The sequence below is a fragment of the Drosophila tropicalis genome, unplaced genomic scaffold (genome assembly GCF_018151085.1).
Source record: "Drosophila tropicalis isolate 14030-0801.00 unplaced genomic scaffold, ASM1815108v1 contig_694, whole genome shotgun sequence".
Taxonomy (NCBI): domain Eukaryota; kingdom Metazoa; phylum Arthropoda; class Insecta; order Diptera; family Drosophilidae; genus Drosophila; species Drosophila tropicalis.
In genome coordinates this window covers 3,316,457-3,339,577 of record NW_027173176.1, presented here as the reverse complement: position 1 = coordinate 3,339,577, position 23,121 = coordinate 3,316,457, and the positions used below count along the sequence as shown (strand labels likewise).

At 36.8% G+C, this 23,121-nt stretch overlaps 1 protein-coding gene and 4 non-coding genes across 5 annotated transcripts in view; 3 read left to right on the top strand and 2 right to left on the bottom strand.

Moving 5' to 3' along the window:
- Nucleotides 1-7,200, bottom strand: part of caps (capricious) — a 65,775-nt gene extending 58,575 nt beyond the window's left edge. The window contains exon 1 of the mRNA XM_068292334.1: nt 6,528-7,200. The gene's annotated coding sequence lies outside the window, so the exon portion shown is untranslated. The remainder of the gene's footprint in view (nt 1-6,527) is intronic.
- Nucleotides 7,201-21,328: 14,128 nt separating this feature from the next.
- Nucleotides 21,329-21,455, top strand: TRNAL-CAA (transfer RNA leucine (anticodon CAA)). The gene is made up of 2 exons: nt 21,329-21,366; nt 21,411-21,455. It is a non-coding gene; the product is annotated as a tRNA-Leu (tRNA).
- A 261-nt stretch (nt 21,456-21,716) lies between these two features.
- On the top strand, nt 21,717-21,840 carry TRNAL-CAA (transfer RNA leucine (anticodon CAA)). The gene is made up of 2 exons: nt 21,717-21,754; nt 21,796-21,840. It is a non-coding gene; the product is annotated as a tRNA-Leu (tRNA).
- A 51-nt stretch (nt 21,841-21,891) lies between these two features.
- TRNAL-CAA (transfer RNA leucine (anticodon CAA)) lies at nt 21,892-22,012 on the bottom strand. The gene is made up of 2 exons: nt 21,975-22,012; nt 21,892-21,936 (listed from the first exon to the last, which is right to left on the bottom strand). It is a non-coding gene; the product is annotated as a tRNA-Leu (tRNA).
- A 668-nt stretch (nt 22,013-22,680) lies between these two features.
- On the top strand, nt 22,681-22,802 carry TRNAL-CAA (transfer RNA leucine (anticodon CAA)). The gene is made up of 2 exons: nt 22,681-22,718; nt 22,758-22,802. It is a non-coding gene; the product is annotated as a tRNA-Leu (tRNA).
- The last annotated feature ends 319 nt before the right edge of the window (nt 22,803-23,121 follow it).

The window sequence follows — 23,121 nt, the reverse complement described above, 5'->3', positions numbered from 1 at the left end:
TGGATTCTTTTCCTACTTTGTTTTGCATCATTCATTCATTCACTCATTCCAGTTCTTTCAGTAAACATTCCTCATATCGTTTCATTTGGGGGGCTCAGTTTAATTGCACAATTCGGCAGAAATGGTTGAAAACCCATTTCTCAGGCCCATCCATAGAAAGATTTGTATATTTACAGATTGTGTGGTTGATTTTTTTTTTTTTTTTGAGTCTTCTAGTGGGCTTGTAGGCAAGGGGATGTTTTTGGGGCATTCGATTTTTCGTGTCGTTTTCAGTTTTCCCCCTCTCTCTCTCTCTCACACTCTCTCGCTCTTCTTTGAAGCTGATAAAGCAAAAATTTGTTTGAGTCTGTCTCTGGTTTCCAAGTATCAATAAACCCATAAATTTAAATACAGAGCAGAAACAGAGAAACTTTATAAAAACAAACTGAATCGAAACCAAACCAAACTGAAAAAAAAAAATATAAGCAAAACAACAATTTGTTCTTGCTTTTGTTTTTTATAAATATATGTTTGTATATATATGTATATTATAGCTGAAAGGAAAATTGTTGTAGTCAGCCCATATTTTCATATATGCTGTCTCTTTTTTTTTTTGTTTGAGTATTTGCCTTTGCTCTTATTTATGGTCTGACATTGTGTTATAGATTTTGTGGGCGTCAACTAACTATGTGGCCACAACATCATCTATCTATTCTATATCATTGGCATCAGAGTTGAGCCGGCTCACCCAACTTCCTTGCCCCACTTTGCTTTACCTCGTCTCACTCCAGTGGTGTCCCCTCTGTTACGGTCTCTTTTTTTCTTGTCAAGCTTGGAGTGTAACAAATTTTTGCATATTTTGTCATAAATTTTCAGTCTGAATTCTGTCCCGTTGCCATTTTTATTATCATCATGTTTGCAAGCATGTTTCTCGGTTTTTGTTTCTTTTTCCTTTTCGGTTTTCTTTATTTTTGTAGCTGTCTTTTGGTTTCTTCATACTTTATACCCTGCACAAACAAAAGGGGTATATTAAATTTGTAGATAAAAGACTGCAATCAGGTCAATTGTTGACAGGTTAATGCAAAGGCCAATGACAAAAAAAAGAGCTTGAACGGAATGAAAAGGTTAGAACTTGCCTAGGCGTATCTTAGGATCGTTTTCTCTATTCAAAGTAATGAAGTAATTTTTGACTATTTTACATTTGAACAAAAATTATATGACTCGATTTTAACCATATTCATTATGGGCAAAGGGCATTGAATTTTCGTTACAATGGCAGGAGTTTCAATCAGTTTCACCTCTTGTTTACCCCTCGTCTTAAATGCCAGAACATTATTTTAATGGATTTTCATTGTTGTGTATGGTCAATGTGTGGCAGTGTATAAAATTAGAAATGTTTACATTTTCTGATATCTGCGTATATACATACATATATACACTAAGTATATATATATATATATATTGTAGTATATCATCAAAACGTAAACAGATGAAAGAACAGATGTCTGTGTCTGTGTGTGTGTGTGTATGGTCGTGAGCGAATGAATTATGAACAAGGAAATTCAAGTTTAGCAAATTAAAATTAGTTAAACGAAATGAAAAATCGCTTAAATAAATATATAGTATAATTATATACAGATGGCCAGCTAATAGATGTGGAGGACATACACATTGATGGATCATTTACTCATCTTAAAACTTGGCTTTAATTGCATACGACTCTTGGCTCATAGGAAACTTTAGCCTGTTTTGTTCTCAGTGTATTACGGAAATCCGATTGAGACAGCGTATATTCTATTATTATCTTAAGTAGAACTCTTTATTTTTCTTTGAAGCAATCTCAATCAGTACTGTGTACTCTCTATCTGTCTTTCTCTCTTTCTCTGTCGCTCTTTCACTCTGACTTGTTTATGACTTTTACCATTTGCTTACTCTCTTACCAATATGTATTTATCCTATCTATAAATTATTTCTTCATTATTTCTTCAACTTCATCTATGCGCTAAGCCAGCTTTTAGGTAACTCACTTCTACTCGGTCTCCCTCTCTTTCTGTGTGTTCTTTGGGTCTCGTCTCTCTTTGTGGTATTTCCCCTATACCCGCCTCCGCCTCCGCCACCCATCACAATACACAAATATTGACCAACATTCAGTCGCCATAAATAAGTAAGAAGTCCATTAGTAACGGCTACTCCGTACACCTCCGCATCATTTCTATACCACCTTCGCCTTTGCTTTTGCCTTTGCCTTCTGCCACAATCAGGCTTGCACAACACAATTGCAGGTCTCGCACACAGTTCTTTTATGTATAAACTTATGTATATATATACATAGGTTTTTATAGGTATAGACTGAGAGCAAAATCAGAAAAAAATCGAAGACCAATGCGTCGTCGTCACACCCTAGAATCGGGAGTAAGTTTATCTTATCGCTCACAGTTGGCGCCTTATCTCAAAAGCGTAAGGTAAACAAATGATAAAGAGCAACCAATTCATTTGCCTTCATGACGCATAGACCGACCGACCTATTCCTATGCCTCTCTATCTATGTTACAGCTAAGTTTCAATGAAATCTAGAGCAATGTACCCCATGTACACACTCAAAAATATGGCTATAATACCTTTTGGATCAAAAAAATTGACTCTTTTACTGTGTGCAACGTTTGGCACGTGCCGAAAGCAGCTGCTCAACTGATAGGAGAAGAATTGAAATTAAAAATTCCACAATTGTCTTTCTTTCCATATGTTTTTATCCCTCTCGCTCTCTAGAGCACTTTCAGTTCTCCCTCAGAAAGAGCAATGTAAATATTTCGTCTCATTTTAATTAGAGCAACGTGATCAAAATTCGAATATACAAAATTATTCAAACATCGGAGATGCCGCCGCTCATTCATTCAGGCAAATGCGCATCCGTTTTCCGTTCAAAATTATGTTAATTAAATTTATGATTGTTTTTATTTCTCATATTAAAATAGTTAATTACATATTATCGCATGTTGTTCAAAGTTCTTGCCCGATGATTTCACATCGACGCTTGTAAAAAAACAGAAACAACAAAAAAACGAACAAAAAACTTAATGGCAAAATATGTATTTTTAATAGACTTGCTTGGTTCGTTTGATTCGATTTGAATTTTGGGTGGCTTGTTATTAAAAGTGATTAAGTCTAGAAATTGCTTTGACTTTGTTCGAGTTCGAGCATGGGAGGATATATGTAGGTATATACGTATGTATATATTGTAATTGTTAATGGTTTTTAGTGGGTTATTTTATGGCTGTTGGCTGTTGTTTTTTGATTTCTGCTTGATAGCAATCAATTTGGCTTGAATAGTTGTGGTTAATTGTTGTAGTTATTAGAATTATTATATAATTTCTTACATATACATATTATAAATGTCAAGGCTAGCATGTACACATATATCAATAATTTAGCTTAGATCATGACCTAAACCTAACGAATGAACTAGTTGATGTAATAACATGTTTCTAAGTAAGTTCTTTTATTATTTTACTATTACAATGTTGTATGTACATACATGCATTGCAACTCATTGCAACTTTAACTTGAGAAGTTAGGGCTAATGAGCAGCAGTAACAACATGTAAGACGGACATCGTCTGTCGATGTTTGCAAATATTGTTGTTAAGTTATTAACCCTGCATGTCAGGGTGTTGCCAGCATTGGGTCGTTACATAAAATTATCTGGCTAATGAACTAAGAGCCATTGTAGTTAGGCAGAAGCACGTAGCAACCTAGTCATAGATTGCAACTGCCACTGCCACTGACTTCTAAGATGCTGCCTCATCAGTGACTTGAAATTAGTTTTACATAGCTTTAGGGAAGACTTTAACATCTTTAAGTCTACTTATAGCATCATCTTGCCATATACAATTCTTATCACACTAACAAGGCCCATTTTCAAGGCCACATTGTCTCTGTGTCTCTGTGTGTGTGTGTGTGTTTCTTTTAGAGGCCCCCTCAAAATATATCAACCTGCATTAGCTAATCTAAGTAGACACAAGAGTGGAAATGAAAACTTTTTAATTACCAACAGGAAAAACATTTAAGATAACAGACAGCAAAAGAGAGAAAAAAATTTAAGAGGAGTTTGGCAGTCAACATGGATTGAATGGTGGGGAGGAGAATGGGGGCTTGAGGCCTGCCAAACCAAAAAAAAAAAAAATTTACATAAATTTAAAATATAGCAAGTTCAACGAAAGAAAGAGAGAGAAAGAGAGCGAGATATTTCAACTTTTACGCAGTCCGAGAGTCTACCTTAACCTTTTTTTCTCCTCGTTGTTGTTTCTGTTTTTTTTTTTTACTAACTTGGCTCTAAAAGTATTTATGACTTGTGTAAATAAAACAGAAAAGAGAAGCGAGAAGCAGCTTTTAGCCATCTTAGAGGGCTACAAATTTTTACAGCTTAAATATTTTTTAGCCATTAGATAAACAAACAACGCAAGCAAGTGTAGAGAGTCGTAGACAGTGGAGCGGGGTAGGAGTCCGCTCAGGGGACGGGGGCCGAGGCGCTTGCAAAAGGGAGTGAGAAGTGCCACAAAAACGTAACAAAAATATCTTTCAAGTACAATGTTAGGTAAATATAAACAGCATCTTTTTGGGATGTGCTGCACTTTGCTGCTGGTGTTTTTTTTCCCCTTTCCACTCTCCATCTTTGTGTGTGTGTGTGTGTGTGTGTGTTATAGGTACCTTCTTTTCAGCTACTTAAAGCTTTTAGAGCATAAGATGTAATATAAATTACATTAGCTGAGTGCCAGGCGGCAATTAAAAAAAAAAACCAAAAAAACCCAAGTGAAAGACAGAGAGGGAGAGTGAAGTTTTTTTAAGGGTAAGGCGGCGGAGGGAAACTTTTGCCTTTGCCCGGGCCTGCCTGCCTCTGTGTGTGTGTGTTGTGATAATGTTGTTAATGATGTTGCGGCTGTTCCCTACCCCAAGAACCGCCACCAGCATCGTCATCATCAGCATCATCATCATTGTGATTATTATCAGCCTCATCTCCTCGCCACCATTAGCAGCATCATTAGAACGTCAACTTAATCAAGGTTAAAAAGCATGTGGCTGGGCCTCACTGGAACTTCCTCCTCCTCTGCCTCGTTTCAGCATTTGCTGCTACTTGCTTGTTGGGTAATCATTTTTTGTTATTGGGGGTGGGTGGGTGTTCGGGCCAAATTATAAATATAAATACACAATATACATATGACTATCCCCGCTTCAGTTGTTTTAGTTTTTTCTTTTTTTGATGTCTTTATAAACAAATATGGGGAATAAACAATGTATTCGATTAATTTTCCATCTTTGCAATGTGAGGAAATTGTTGGTTAATATGATTATGCAAACTATTTTCAAGTTGCCAAACACATTTTGACGCAATGTTTTTGTTCAACTTAATTTGTTTTTGGGGAAAACTTTTCATGGGTGCAAAAATTGTGAGTGTGAACAGTTTAAACGTTTGAAAAGTCTTTTGTCTATCAATTTTCTCTATGAAAAGTGGCCACAATGCACTCAAAATGGAGTCATCCGAGTGCTAAATTTAGATCTTTTTACTTTTTTCTACTAATTTGTAAACACTTGAAACTAATAAGAGTTATTTCTTTATACAAAGCGTAAAAGTTAAGGAAAATTAATTATTTTTCTTCTTTCATTGTTCAATTCCAAGACATTTAATCATAAATATTGAAATTTAAGTAGGTTTCTTTACTTTAGTGACGAACTTTACGTTTCGTAGGGAGTTTCTTCTTAACTTCTTTTCATCTCGAAAAGTCTATCTCTTACTTGGAAATCATGTCAAATTAATTAATTAGTCAGAAGTCACTTCAAATTTCAAATACATATCAATTAGTGTGAATTTTAAAGACAATGTCTTGGATAATGAAATCGCTCTTTCTCCTACACAAAATCGAGAATCAAGGTGTCCATATACATAGAATATAGTTAGAAATTTATCTTGTCATACGCTAATTGTCTATTTCATGCAATTTTATGTGTCTACCTATATAAATCTTCTTGGAAAACCACTGACAAACTCTAGTTCTAGGGAGTGAGAGCAGGAGTAGAAATGAACTAATGTCGGACCATTTGAATATTTATGGCCACAAATATTATTCTAACTCACGTCTTGGGCATTAACTGAGACTCTGTTTAATGTATCTCACTTGGTTGCGACTCCAATTCATAGAAGTGTCAACCCAGTTACTCATAAAATCCACAACATATACATTACTCGAGGATGCCCAACCATCAGAGGAGCCTCAGCCTCAACCTGACCCTCTGCAACCAAGATTCACATCTCTAACAAGTTCTGAGAATTGCACAGAAATAACAAAAACAAGAAAATTGAAACAAATGGCGGGGGGAGGTTAAACGAAACTGAACCTGTTTCCCAACCCCCCAAAATGCAGACACATATAATTAATGATTTCACACAAAAACTCATAAAACTTATTGATTTTCATTTCACTTGAACAACACACAAAAAGTCAAACTTCATAAAGCTTAGACTACGAAAAGATTCAACTTAATTACAAGGAAACTTACATTCTTGAATTCTTCCTTCTGTCCAAGTGTGTGTGTGAGAGAGAGAAAAAGATACACTCGCGAAACAAAACACCACAGAAAAAAAAGGAAAATAAAAATTTTGAAAATAAACAAACCAAATTTCGCACAAGTCTATGACAGCGGCGAAGGCGAAGGCGACGGCGACGGCGACGTCAGCGTTGGCAGTGGCAGCCTTTGCCGTTTTAGATTGAAATTATGAAATGTATCTATTAGATACGCGACACACGATTCGCACTCTTAGGAATCATTCATAAAAACGGCGCAAGATTAGGCATTTCATTAAACAAGTCTTTTTATATTCTTTGATTTTCGATTACTTGTTGTTGTGGTTGTATTTTTTGCATGCACGTACGACGCCCCGAAAACAAGTTCTCTTCACTAGACTAGACCAACAACGACTCCGGCGGGGGGTGATCGAGAAGTTGGATCACACCGGTGCAGAGGGCAGAACGGGGCGGGTTTTTAGTATTATTGGCGATGACAAAAAAAATGACAATTTTACACGCGCGCGAATCACTTTGGTAGCTGCCGTGTGCCTGGCTGATGAGATAAATTTCTTGTTTGTCAGATTGAACTATATGCCTAACGGTTCCGTTCGGTCCATGTCCATCCATACACGTTCACGTACTCGACTCAACTAACGGTGTGTGTGAGAGACGCGAAACTACAGCGACAACGACAACAAAGCCGACAACGACGATGATTGCTGCCGAAGCGACCAACGAGCTGCAAACGAAACGACAACAAAAACGAATGCGTCGGCAAATTGTGCAAAAAAAACAAAACAAAAAGTATCTGAGAGTACAAAATGTATCTGCGAGTTCTCGCAGATACAACACAGAGAGAGATACAGAGCGAGAGCGATTCCAACCGGCAAATTCCTTCTCCAATGAGTAAAAACTCAAATTGGTTTTTCACCGACAATGAGTTAGATACATTGAAACTTGGATGGTTTGAAACCAGGCTAACTCTAGTCACTAGGTCTATTTTTTCGTGTTGGCTTCAAATGGAAATGGTTTTATGACACGCGTGGGTGTTGAATGCTCAATTGGTTTGACGATTGGGCGAGCGTGTGTGTGTGTGTGAGGTGTAGGCACAGGTGTGCAAAAAATGTTTTTGGGCGGTAGTGCAAAGTGTTGTATGACTATAAAGTTGTTGACAAAGTCATAAAGGAACAATTGAAGGGGCATGTCGACGATAGGCCAACTTAGGCTTAGTATGTTGCCAGAAAGTTAAGCTATGCGGAAATGTGTAGATTTCAAATGCATACTCATATATGTATGAATATGGCCAAGATAAGCCCTGAATAGGGCAAATAAAGAATCTAAAAGTAAATCACAAGGATTTTGGATCACTCGTTTGAGGACTAAAACTAAAGATTTTGATATTCATAATATTAATGTTCCTAGATCTGTAATCGTTTGCGTTTGTCTCATTTATTTATAAGAAAATATTGCGAAATTAAATAATTTATACCGATTCCAATGATATTCATCGTAATATTTATTACAGCTATAACATTTTTTAGTCAAACGTATAAAGAATATCAATTCTAAAAACAAGAACTTTGTGAAGGTTGTCATAATTCAAAAAATATCCCATCGAATTGAATGTTACACTCCTCTTTCTTGGTGGATTTTCCAATAGAGACTGAATTCAGATTAGATATTATCTAGATTTGACTCATGTTCTAACAGAGATTGCCTCCCCTTGGCCGATCTTTTTCCCAATTAATCCACTTAACTTCCTGTCTAATTGGATCCCAAAGCACACACCTTGCCGCGGCGGGAAAGTTCATTGGACGCTTCACCCACGCTTTAAGGCCGCAAGTGCTTATCAGAATATCAGATAAACAAAACAAAAAATAAAACAGTAAAGGAAAATCCAATTCAATGCAACACCACAAAAATGCGGCGGCATTCGACATGGAAATCAAAAACCAAAAAAAAAAAAAGAATGCATTTTTTCTGTTATTGTTTTTGTTTTTTTGGGGTTTTTTTATGGGGAGCGGTCCGTGGCAAACAACACATTTAAGGAAGAATGCAAATGCAAGCAAGACCAAAGATAAACAGAGAAACGGCGACTCTCTGTTTGCTCTCTCACTCATTCTCGCTCTCCTCCTCTCCGTCTCTGTCTCTGTCTCTCTCATCATAGATAAAAATGCATAGGTTAGATAGTTTCTCCCTCAATTTCTCAAAACTTTTTCATTCTCTCTCTCTGGTCTAGTTGCGCTAAAAGCCAACAGATGGCGCTCAAGTGTCGTAGATAAGAAAATGCCGCCTGAAAATGCATTTGTCTTGCATTGCATTGCTTTTTCTGTTTACAAAGAAATATGCCACTCCACCCTTCCCCGCACCACAAGCAAGTTGGCTTAAACGGAGTATGGCAAGGTGATGAATGAACGGAGGGGATTTTGCAGCGAGTGTGAGAAACGCGATTGCATTCTTAGAAATGTTTACAAAAACCGTCGCCGGTATGGATTTTGCTTTTGCTGCTTCTCTTGCCACAAATGCCGCGTAATCACTTTTTTTCGCTTTTGCAGAATACGTCGTCTGCAGCGTCGTCGTCGTCGTCGTTGTCGACGTTTCCGGAAGTTGCAACACGTCGTCTACGCATATGCCACCAATGTGAAATGCCACACCCCAACAATTGCAACCAACCACCCACCCAAAAAGCATCCCCATCCATTCCCCCAAACCGCCTAAAACTTGTGACGGTATTAATCGCAAATTTAAAAAAAAAAAAAAAAAGACTCAAAAACCCATTGTACTTGGAAGTTGCGGGAGTTGAGTTGAGTTATTGCTCGGGTGGGTTTTCTTTTTTTCCTCTTGCTTGCTTTAAACAGTCAAGGGTAGACAATGGGGGCGGATCGAATAATTTTATGGGCTTCGAATATGCCATAGGTGTTTTACAATCACCTGAAAAGTGCTCTGAATGCGATTGAGTTCTACAATAGATGGAAATCTTCGTCATGGCCTTGTCTTAAAAAATTAGATCATAATATGATCATGCATCATGCAGAAAAGTATAAGAATGACCGTAGCCTTTTCTAAATCAAAAGAAGATTATATCCTTCTCTTAAGCTTAGAAGGATTATATCGTCTTCTAAATCAAATTAAGTACATTTTATATTTGCATAAAGCTTATTAGAAAGAAAAATTATTTCTTAGATATTACTGATATTCAAAGGTAAGGAAAGCCTGAAGACAACCAAAGATAAGGCTTTAAAAATCGTACAAAATAAGTAAGAAGCTTAGTTAAATTATATATATACATATGTCTTAATTCGTCTTATATACATATGTATATAAGGTCTTAACGACCTTAAGAAAGACATAAATACATATCCATCGTTGAACTTATAGTCAATAGATATATAAATTTTCAAAGAGAATCAGTCCATGACATTCTTTGACCCCTTCGAGTGCTGTTAATCCAACAATTTTGCCACTTAACTCTTTTTCGTAAGCCTATTTCCTGTGTTAATAGTTCCATTAAGCCCACTGGGTAGATTTGCAATTTGCAAGTTTTTGGCAATGCCGATAAACACCCCCTCAACCCCCTCCACCCACGCAATCCAACGACCACTCAAACCACATCTTGTTTTCTCTCTCTGTGTGGGTTTTTTTTTTTTTTTGCGATTTTGTGAACATGTGTGAACAACTTGAGTTCTTCAGATGCAACCCCCAAATATATGCATATGTATGGGTATAATGGGTATAGGTATATATGTACATATGTATATATGGTTAGTACGTAGCACGTAGCACAGTTCGCCCAACCCTCGAGGCTGCGATTAATCATGAAATTTTCACAGAAAATATCCATTAGATACGAATTAAGACATAATTGAGGAGTGCAAGAGCCCAGAGAGTCGAGTGCATGTTGCACACTTATACACACGCACACACACACACACTTATAGGGGAAAAATTTGTTTTTGGGGGTTGGAAGTGTATGACAGAATGCGGTGCTGCCGTTGGGCATAAATGAAGTTCGCCCTGAAGGGGCTGGAGCGCCGACTGCATCAAGTGTCTGCGACATATTTATTATTCAATGTTGGAAATATGCTTTCAAGCAGAAATTAAAGATCTCATTGTTTGGGAATTGGGGAATATACCTACATACATACATATATACACCCATACACACACATCTCTGTATATATTCAAAAGAGTTCCTTCAGGCTTTAATTACACTTTGAGTGGCATTTTTGGGGGGTGCTTTTCAAGCAGAGAATTATGCAATGAAGTGACATTAAAGTCATCCTAATATTAAAGTCATACACACTTTGGTTAAAAATTTTTTAGTTGAAAAGGAATGACTAACTTAACAAACTTGACTAAATCATGAAAAGGATTTCTGAAATTGAACTGGAACGCATTTAAATTTCTTAAATTTCTATCCATATAAATCTACAGTCTGTAACCCGATAACAAATGGTTAAAAAACGAACCTCCCTTTGGTGAACTCTAAATTGCTTAGAAATAAAATTGTGTTGGACATAAAAATGTTCAATATTCTGATGAAATTCCACATCAATTTGTAATCAAATAGACCAAATAATTGTAAATTTCCTCTCATAGAAGTTTAGCAATTATCTCAAGTGTCCTTGAAAAGCTGTTGGAGCTTTTGGCTCTTTTACCTTTTTAGCCCTCCTTTCCTCTCTCTGACTGTCCCTCTCGATCTAACTGTGTTTTTTCTCTATACTTTGCCACTCGAATTGCACTTGATAAAATGCAAATCACAGAAAGCTGACTGGCATATCAAATTTTCAAACATATTTCTCTGCCCATTTACAAATTGCTCAAAATGTCTGAATATAATAAATTATTTATGTATGTGTATATGAAATTGTGTATAAATTTGTATGTATGTACATACATATTACGTCGTTGTCAATAAAGACATAAGTACCGCACAATCAAAAGCAAAACCCAAAAACAGATTGACACACCGTCAATGGGAGGTAGGGGCAGGGGGAGGGCAACACCAGCAATTACTACTACTAAGAACAATAAAAGCGCAGGCAAAGTGCAGGCTATAAAAACCAAACACAAAACCCCCAAAATCAGAAACAGAAAACTCTGAGGAAAAACAGAAATACATTTGACACCAAAATCAAATTAACATACACACTTACATTGGGACAAACATACGGAGGAAACAAACGAAAACAACAAAGCTTTTTGTCCACACAAATAATAATAAAAACAAAAGAAAGCACAATGGCAACGACTTGTAAAATACCCTCTATCCTCAAGTTCTTTTATCTTGTTCTTTGAGCTAGGGAATTGTTCACTCGAATTCAGGTAGGATGTTACCATAAGTTACATTTTATATGTAGATAGGTGAAATTGGAAAACTTCATTCAGGTAACTAAGGATATAAACCAGATCATTCCAGAAATGTGTGAAATTTATCTTATAACTGTTGCACTTCCATTTCAATAGGTTATATACCCTTTTTGAATAAAATGACATGCAGGGTATTAAAAACGACTCACAGTGGGATGTCAAAGACCTGTCATATAACACTAGGAGGTTTTGTTTTTTTTTTTTTTGTTGGTTCTTTCTCGCCTGTCTTGTGCCTAGAAATATGAATAGTTTTGGTCGGTTTAGGTTTTTTTTTTGGTTTCTCAGTTGCTGTATGACTTTTGGTTTTTGTTTTGGTTTGTTGTCGTTTTGGCATTTTACAAAATTCTTGTGGCTGCTTGTAGCTGGTTAACAACCAATTGCCGGAAGCTACGATATTTATATACCCTGCCAGAAATCTGTAAAACTATTGGGCGACTTTTAGAAATGGGTATCAAACCGCAATTCAATGTTTGGACAGTAACAATTTTGAAATGAAATCTGCTCCTGGCAGGATGCTGAGAGCTTAGGGTAAATGATCAAGAGACTTTTCAACAGGTTGCTGAGTATCAAAATACTTAGTCTAAATGATATTTAAGATTGGATTTAGTACCAAAAAAATGGCGAATATATTTTCACTAAATTTTAAAGTAAATGAAATAAAAAAATTTGGCAAATTATTTGACAAACTCTTTCAAACAAAAACAAAACAAGGTAAAGAAGTGAAACCAAATTTTGATTTTATTTTTTTCCTTAGATTCGTTGATGACTTTCAATTTCATGTTTCTTGTTTCATTTTCCGGTCTCATAAATCACATTTGATTATGCGATTTCTGTTCGCATCATTCATTCCGGGGGAAAATGTGTAGAGAGTCCTAGTTACCTTATTTTTGTGTCTGCATAACATAATCAATTATTTTTCCGAGCCCCAAAACAAAGTCATTTATTATGGCCACCAAAAAATTTGTCACTATTCTACACTTGTTCTTTTTTCGCCTTTTTTTTTTTGCCCCGTTCATTTGTTTGTTTGAATGTTTGTGCTCTCGTTCTTGTTCTTGTTTATCAGACCAGAAATCTCGGCCATAATTAATTTGGCCAAACACACACACACACACACCGAAAGCGAGAGAGTGAAAGGGGTGGGAGAGGGGAAAAAAGAGGAATAAATAACCAAACTACCGTTTGCCGTTTTGGCCTCCAAACAATGGCAAACAAATTGATTAATGACAGCGTATTAAACAATAATCGAGATAGGCCTCCGGTAAAGCTCAAATGGAGCGATATAGTTTGTAGGGGCAGGGCCCGAAGGGGTGAGAGGCATACGGAAGATTCAACGCCCACGCGCAAATTTTTTTTGCTCTCTGCTTTTGTTACAGAAAAAAGTTGCTGTTGTTGTTGCTGCTATCATTATAGTTGTTTGGGTCGCCTCAAAACAATTCATTTAAATAAATAGCCCGGCCACTTCGCTGGAAAGGAAACAAATCATTTTTCATATTCCTGTCCGTGGCGGAAAAAAAAAAAAAAAAAATACAAAAACACAACAAAAACAACAAAAAAATTACGAAAATTAATAATGTGTAATTAATATTTCTTCATGAAGCAGAGCACAGGCACGGATTAAGACTTCTATCGGGCCGCGGGGGGCGGTGCTCAATTAATCTATTTTTGAAGATAATATCCCTCCACATTTGCCTATTAACACTCTCAAATCAAATCAAAGATTGAGATATAACAAAAAAAATTTTGTGTCAAACTCTTCAGTTTCTCCCTTGAAATGAACTTCCACTTCTTCAGCCGACCCTGTTTACAATAAAAACCAAATTTATTACATGAGAAAAAGGGTCAGGTGAAGCTGTTAAAAGTTCACCAAATATTTGTTAGGGAAAAACAACCATTTAACAAAATTATAAAGATATTTACCTTGAAAAGAACCTAAAAAAGTTTTAAAGAATATTAAAAGCTTTGGAAGTTTCAAATGAATGCAAGGAAATGAAAAAACAACAAATTGTAACAATTATTGGTTTTCTCTCCATGTCACAGGAAATTGCATAATCCTAAGAGAGTCAAATTTACTTCCTAATATTTATCTAATAATCAAGAGAAGAGAATGCCTTCAAATTATAGAAAATCTTCTATATATCCTAATCGATAAATGACCCACATAAGTAAAAAAAAAAAAAAAAAAAACCCATCAAACTTGCCTCGAGAAACTTTCGCCAGACTCCCGAGGAAATTGAGCGACATTCACCTGGAAAATTGGTAAAAAAAAAAAAAATATTGTTTATATTGTAAAAAAAAAGGGCGGCCACTTTGATGGCAAAGCAAATTTTCCAAACCATTTTTGGTAGGTTGGCCAGATCTTTCACTTTCTATTTTGCCATCGAATGAAAAGACAGAATTTCGCATAATTTACTTGCCATGGCATTTAAATGGAGCACAAGTGTAACTAATCTCGTAAAGCGACGACAACGTTTCGGTATTTTTTTGTTTTCGCCTCTTTTTTTTCTATGCCTTTCACAAATGGGCAAAAAAAAAAACAAACCTGAACTAAGTTTAGTTGAATTTTCTGTGTGTCTGTCGTTTTTTTTTCTTCATCTACTTCTTCTTTTTCTAGGTTAGCCGCAGAGAGCCTGAGTGCTAGCGAGAGGCACCTGCGGCCAAAAGCCAAGAAAATCCACAAAATGGAAAAAAAAGCAAAAAGAAGAAAAAAAAAAAACGAAATATGCCAAAAGCCGTTGACATTTTCGTGCAGTTTTCGTTTCTGCAATTAGAAGGCCGGTTAAATGCATCAGGCAAAGACTGAAGACTGAAGATTGTCGAGAGAGGTGGAGGTGGAAGTGGAAGTGGCATAGAGACGATTGGAAAGGCAAGTCAAAAGGAAGGGTATGAGGTAGGGTCAGGGCATTGTAATTGATTTGCCATGTTGGAGATTGCCTGTGTAAATAAAAGCTTGACCAAAATTGAATTAAATATTGAACCAGGGCAAACCAAGCAACCAACCGGCCGGACAACTGACCGACCGAGTACTAGCTGTACCTGTGCCTCAGACCTGGGCCTAGGTTAACATTTAAATTTTCTTATAAACAAATCTTTTCCATTATCTAAGCCGGGCAGTGAGCCACGTAGCAAACACATGCACATGGATATGGACATGCATATGGAGTCGAGGTCAGTGGAGGTCTGAACGAGGGTTCCATACATATGAAAGCTACTTTGTTATGTCCACTTGGTGGCAAAGAGGTACATATATGGGGCGTGGGGCGGCTAAGGGGGGGCATAAAGTTGAACTGCATGCAAAACTATTAAAAACTTTGACCTAAATATAATAAAACATAAAATTTACTTACCCAAGGCTTTCTCTGGACTCTTCTTTGTGTTTTTGTGTGCGTGTTCTGCAGGATGTGCCCGCTTCCTCCTCACTCACCACCCACTCTTTCTCTCTTAGGTAGGTACAGGAATGCTGGGAAATTGCAAGTTAAATGCAAAGAGGTTTAGGTCGGGAATATAAATATAGTAAAGTTGAAGCTAGAAAGGAAAACGAAACAGCAGACTTTGACTTCTACACACCATATTAGATATAAATTTAGGTAAGAGGGTAAGGTACATTTCATAAAATAATTTGCACAAAGAACTTTCAAAACAAGGCACAATAAACGCATAAAAGTAAACACTCAAAGTGTTTTTCACTTAAACTATCAGTTTAAACTTGTTTAAATAATTATTACGAGAGACAATTTACGAGATTCATTTATTAATTTTGAATGAATTTTTTTAATAATTGGAAGTGTATCGCACAGATAATAGAAAAAATAAACCCAATAACGGGATTTCAGAGTTTTAATGGAAGAAAAGGCAAAACATAATGGGGGGTTAATCAGATCTAAGTGATCTTAGTATGATCTGAAAAGGATTCTTTTTGAGCAAGAATAACCCAAAGAGACTAATGGCTTGGAGGAGAGAATTAATAATACTTACAGTAAAATATTATTAATATTCCATAAACTTTTGGATACATTTCATTCACTTTAAAGTTTAAACGCATTTCAAAGTTGAAAAACAATCTCAAATTCAATACGGCGTATTCGGGCTATATACACATATATTTGGGGCAAAAATTTGTATTTTGAATAACTTGAATGCTTGCATAGAACCACCCACCCAATACCTATAACCTGTATGTAGTTAGTTTTCAACGTATATGTATGTACATACATTATGTTGGATAGTTTCATATATCTAAATACCCACCTTTATATGCAGCTGTTAGCGACTCTCTGGCAACTTCAAACTATGTTGTATGTATGTATGCAAAAGTGGAACAAAAAGGTGAGAAATAAAAAGTTATGATTTAGAAATTAAAGTTTTGCATATTAAAGTTGTTTCTTTTTTGTGGATGCGCATTGCGCACATGGCAAAAAGTTTTTCCGGGGCGTTGTTGCATCATGATGTGGCTCGTGCCGTGCACAAGAAGCCTGCTAATGACAAAAGTATAAGATTGTCAGGTTGTTGGAATTGTTGTAACTACATAATCCATATGGAATGCACTTTCGAAAAAGAAAACATGCAAAAGTTTGAGAGGACGAACTAGGTCAGTAGTTTGGCACTATTGGTAATGGTCGAAGAAGTCTATAAAATGTTATTAAATAGTATTCGGAAGAGCAAATGCATTCGATCCTACATAATGCTGAGTAGTGTGCTTAAAGTAAAGTTTGATTAAATGCAGTTGGCCGTATGTGTCTGTATGCATATACATACATACATCATTTAAAACTAGCAATCAATTCATATTGCCAGTGTTGGTAAAGCCACTAACCATAATGGCCAACTCACACACGACGAGCACATTAAAAACAATTGCAAATGCATTTTAACTCCATTTCAATGCCAAAATTAATATGCTCACATAAACTACATACACACAATGAATGAATGAATGGGGGATGGGGAATGGAGAATGGGGGGCTCTTTAAGGGGGCGGGTAATACTAGTTGGTAGTCAGTCCACTACTACTATATTTTGGGCAATCCGCCCTCTATACTCATGTATATGTACATATATATCGTTCGTGGCCCTCCAAAAACCCCAGCAACAGCAACCACAACTATGCTCACAGCCAAGAGAATATTCCCCCAGGTGAAAGTATGTGAAAGCATGCCATAAATCGTTTGCCTTACCAGCTGGGTGGTGGTGTCCTGGACTTGCACCAAAACTGAGACCTGAAACTTGGACTGAGACTGAGACTGGGCGTCGGACCACATCGTCGGGGCTACACAGGCGATTAGAATTGATGTGGGTTACTAAGCAAACATGAAAGGCTATTACGTTAAGCGTTACGTTATGTTATGTTACGTTGTGCCTGCTCTCTCTCCCCCTCTCACTACTCTGTCTTACTCTATTCTTCCTGTATTGCAGCATTTGAGCAAAAGATGGGTTTGAAAATGAAAATAATAATGTGGCAAGCTTTTTTTTTCCTATACACCTGATATTCATCTACTTATAGTTTAATATATGCTAAACTATTTGAAAGGTTTCGCTTTTTAATGCTCAACTACAACAATTGATTGTGAATATATAAAATTCGCATTACCATACAACCATATACATATACTATACTAAATGCATCTAAGTATGTGCATACATATTCGATGTCGTTTGCATTCAGAATAATCTGCCATTGTCTCTTAACTCTAAACTCATTTGCATTGAGACTTTCGATTATACATTTTGTTAGGTTTTACTTCTGGTTTTTGCTCATTCTAGCACGTGCACACACACATCAAAAGCATCGTTTGGCAATTCAAAATGCTGCTAATAGCAACCTCAGCTCAACTTTTTGCTTCAGCAAAAAATAAAATCAAAATGATGTTAGACCTTTTTTGTGTTGTATTTTGTGTATGTGTGTTTGTGTTTTTGGTTTTCCTAGATTTGAAACTCATTAAAATACCTAAAATCAAAAAGATAAACCCGCACGCAATCAAAGCTAAACAGGGACAGAGAGAGAGGGCAAAAAAAAAGGAAGAAATTCCTGGAAATCAGGGTGACAGCGCTCCCACAGAAGGCACTTTGGTATGCGTCCCCATCTCATTGGCATTGATTACAACAAGCGAAAAGCCTACATACTAAAGACAGAGGGGAGAGAAACATGAGTGGCAAACAAATTATTACAAGTGCAGTTGGAAAATATGTGGCGGTCTTTTTATCAACATAATCAACAACAAATACCTGGACACGCCTGAGTGCAGAAGGCGCACAAGTAGTTGACTCTTATGGCGGCTACCTTTGTGCCTAGTTGAAACCTCTGGAAACCTATCGACAGCACCCTACCAGTAAAATACCAGAAGAGACTTTGCAAAATGAAAAAAAAAAAAAAACAAAAACTAAATACAAATAAATAAAAAAGGAAAGACGAAAAACAGCGAAAAGCAAAAGACGTAGGTAGGAAGGTAGGTAGCTTAATGGTTGGCTGGTTGGGATAGCATGGGAGAAACCCCAAGGAACCAGAGACAAAGATGATGTCGCCGCCGCCATGTCACACACACACTGTGGGGTCTTCTCTTCCGTAGCAGGCAGGAAAGTGAGTTGTTGTGTAGTCAAAGAGATTGGGCTTTGGGATTGCAATCAAGCGGGAGAGGCACCACTGAATGACTGAGATGGGGCTGCACTGTGCTGCTTTCCGTCGCTTGTCGTCGTCTTCTTCGTCTTTGCCGTCATCGTTTCATTTCGTTTCGTCTCGTTTTTTTTTATTTTTTTTTGCTTTTCTGTCAAATGTTTTGGCTTAATGATGGCATTGATGGATGGATCACACGTAAGCGGTAGTCATTTAGTAATTTATCTCAAGACATTTCAAATTAATAGACTGCAAGCAAGTCACTTTTCGTCGTCGTCGTCGTCGTTGTCGTCATCGTCATCATCCTGATGTTGGTAGTCGTCTTCTTTGATTTTCCGATTTTTATCTTGCATTAGAAAATTATGTGCAATTTTTGTTAGTTTTTATGAAAATTTATGGCATATGACAAAATATTGTAAAAGGAAAGGGAAGTCTCTTTTCGACAGTCGGCAGTTGGGATTTCAGTCCAGAGTTTCGACTGTAGTTTACTTTCGTCTGTCTACTACTGTGAGAGTTAAGCTAATTAGTGCAGCTGCTGCCACCGCTTGGACAGTTTCAAGCACGATTAACTTTTAATTGAGAGCAGTTTAGTTAATTGGTTGAATGCCGTTGCCGTCTTTTTCTTCCAACTGATATGCAGATTGAGCAGCAGGCCAAAGCAACCATGTTCTGATGTGTGATGTGAAGGGGAAGGGTCAGTGATCTGAATCAGAAATACATAGAGTATGCGAGGACCTTTAAATTCGTAGGTTAGATATAGTCTTCTTATTTTTCTTTAAGGTATTAATTAACTGCTTTATTGACCATAACTTGGTGTTCATTGAGTGAAACGATAGAACATGATATTCAACAATCATGCCAAAAGCAAGATTTAAGCTCATAAAGACTTCTTTCATTCCTCTAGGATCATATAAAGTCAAAATTAGGGGAAACTCACAAAGTAAGCAAAGAAGACGTTTAGCCATGGTTGATGTCTGTTTGTGTTCTATTGAAAATGAATGTGCTATTCTGAATATTGAAGGGAAAGTTTCGTGGATCAATGAAAGTATATGAGGAAAATGGAATCAAGGCTTCTTTTTTTGAAATTGGATTCAAAATTGAATTGGAATTTAACTCCTTAAAGGCCGACAAATTAGTGCTCTTATGATTAAGTCATTCCATGTCCATTTTAATTTAAAAGTTCCCCCATTCACAGGGCCAATATCGATCCCTTGGGTTGACCTCTCACCTTCAGACAGCCGGCAAAAAGAAGGAATTCTTTTATGCACTCCTTCAATAAATATTTAACCCACAAAACAAAAGAATGCACAAATATTTTAAACAACAACAACTACAACAGAGGCAAAGAAGAAGAAAACCAAAATTTTTATTTTTTTGTTTTGTTACAAGCTCTCAAAAAGAAGAAAAAAATGAAAAAAAAAGACAAAAATTGTGCTGACACTGACAAGTCGTGTGAAGCACACCTGCAAGCAAGAACCGCAAAAACCGAAACGAAACCGGATCGAGGGAACGAACATGCATGCATGTTGCAAAATGCAATGCAATTTCAGTCCACCTCAAGTTAGAGAGTCAGCTGTGCGTCTCGTTTGCTTGGCCTTAGAAATGAGTGCAACACATTCTATCTACAATCCCCTCCACTACTCCTACTTACCTTCCCCCAAACCCCGGTTGGTCGGCGGCTACTCCTGCTTTCTGCCCAGAGGCTGGCGTTGCGCCAAACTACATACATACAACCAAACATGCATTGCAAACTTGAAGTAGACGAAGAGACGAACAAAAAAAAAACGAATAAAAAAAGAACACAAAAAAAAGAAACAAATGTTGCACCGCTTGATTTTCTTGCCACAGGCCTTTCGCTACTTGAGCACACACAGCAGCACAGTTGGAGCTGTCGGAGCAGTCGAAGCAGTCGGTGTGGAGCAGTGACAGGGCAGTGCAGAGCAGAACAGAACACGCATAGAGTGGAAGGCATTGTCATTGTCCTTACCGCGAGAGCGTGCACAATACGGTAACAATGTTGCACACTCAAGAGATGCGCTAGGTATTTGGCTAAGGCGATAATGTGACAAGGATAACGAGGCATTCGGACCAACGAGAAGGCTTGTTATCAGTCCTCCTCCTCCTTCTGTTGCTGCTGCTCCTCCCGCCGGCCATCCGCACTCATCTTCCCAGATTCTCTCTACCGATGTGCGTAATGCGCTCATTACGTGCCTGACATCAACTTCGCATCGCATCGCATCTTTGCTAGGGAATGCCAAGAGCCATGTGGCTTAGGACTTTGTCGGTTCGGTTTCTCTGTCCCTCTTTTTCCCTTCATCTCCATCTTCTTCTTCTTCTTTTTGGCTGTTGTGGCAGATTGGTCGTCCAACATGGCATTGCCATGCCAATTGCATGCCTTTCCTAATACCTTCCACTCCTTTCTCTCTCTCTAGTTTTAGCCATAGTCGTTGCCGTTGTCGCCGCCAGCTAATTAGAGAATTGCATGGGTAATAAGGTAAAACGGTCCTATGCAATGTATCCTTTTTTTCCTCTTCAATTTTTATTTCATTATTTTTTTTTTTTTTGTTTAGGTGTAACTGCTGTGTTGACATTTTGTAGTCGTGTAGTGTTAGGTATTGACGGAATTGTTTAAAATGCAATCGTTGGGATGAGGTCAGGGTTCCAACAAGGCCATGGAACAGATACGCAGCTGAGCTGAACAAATTCTTAAACTGTTGTAATTTTCGTACAAGATTAAATAGAAAAAATAAATTTTTTTTTTTATATTCCTGGCGATCCGAATATTTAAAGATCATCTTTTTGTTTGTCCTTTTCCATATGTCAGGATGGCCGAGCGGTCTAAGGCGCCAGACTCAAGATTTTCGACAGTCTTGCTTTCTCAAAGAAAGTTTCTAATGAGCGTTCTGGTCCTCTCTGAGGGCGTGGGTTCGAATCCCACTTCTGACAAATACTTTTTTATCGATGTTATTTTCAAAAGAATACAAAAGATGTTCCAAAAAAGTTAATAGACAAACAAAATTTGTAATGCGATCGATCAAAAGATATCAATCGAAAGTCTCTTACTCTTTAGTAAACAATACAATACTCTCGCTAGTAAACAATACATGAATGCTTATTTCTATGCTTTCTTTTTTTTTTTATTCTTTTTTTTTTTTAATTTTTAAAACCCGTAGCCCAAGTTAAATGCTCTGCTGGCCATTATCACATGTCAGGATGGCCGAGCGGTCTAAGGCGCCAGACTCAAGATTTAACAGTCTTACTTTCTGAACGAAAGTGCGTGTGAGCGTTCTGGTCCTCTCTGAGGGCGTGGGTTCGAATCCCACTTCTGACAAAATTTTTTTCTTTTCCGCATACAATTTTTTTCTAATAAAAAAAAAGTGTTTGTCAGAAGTGGGATTCGAACCCACGCCCTCAGAGAGGACCAGAACGCTCATCACTCCCGTTTAGGGAGTAAGATTTTCAAATCTTGAGTCTGGCGCCTTAGACCGCTCGGCCATCCTGACATATATCTCATATCGGTGAGATATGACTTCAGATCTACAAATAGTGTATATACATATATAGGTAGGATTTATTAGGGTTCTTATGATCTAACTCAGCTAACTAATGGACTATTTTTAAGAGACATGACATGTTATTTTTCGAGATTCCCATGTTATAATAGAAAAAAAAGATTTTTTTTCAAGTTTCCAAGTAAACTAAAAATTTGTGCAAAAATGATTTTAGCTCTCCGATAAGTGCCATAGCCAAAAAATTGACCTAAATTAAGCTTTTAATAAAACACGATATTATGGAACGTGAATAAAAATTACAAAATTTGTTTATATAATAAGGTATACCTAAGTTTTAAGGCTAGTCTTTGATGTACTGAAGACTTATATTCGTGTAACCAAAACCAAACCATATCAAAGACAATTAGAACGTAATTTTATTTATGTATATGATTCCTATATTTTCTTGATATTAACTGGTATTTAACGGCATTCAAAAACAGTAATATAAAATAGAAATACAAAGAGAAAAATCTATAAAGTTGGCTAGAAAAAAAAGCACACAGTTAATATGTTAAAAAAAAAAAATTATCTATCATATCAATAAAATAAATATATATAGTATCTAATAATATTCGTAGATCGGAGTCAGTGAAATATCTGGCACATGTGAGACATATGTCAGGATGGCCGAGCGGTCTAAGGCGCCAGACTCAAGATTTCACAGTCTTACTTTCTGAACGAAAGTGTATGAGCGTTCTGGTCCTCTCTGAGGGCGTGGGTTCGAATCCCACTTCTGACAAATAATTTTTTTTCATTTATTTATTTTTTTATTGGACATTCTTAAGTGAAAAAATAATAAAAAATAGCAATTGAAGGATTAAATGGTAGTTTATCAAGGTATAAATTTAAAAAAGAACAACTTTGCTTTATCTTTACCATTCCACCTTTAATTAAGTTTTCGAGCAAAGAATTAAGAATTAAGAATTCAAGCAAAGAATTAAGAAATCTTCGAAATGTTTTTCATCTCTCTCTTTCTTTACACAATCTTCTTTGTCCCTATCAAACTACATTTCAATGCACTTGTCAAAGTTCTCATTCCACCCACCCATACAAAAAAA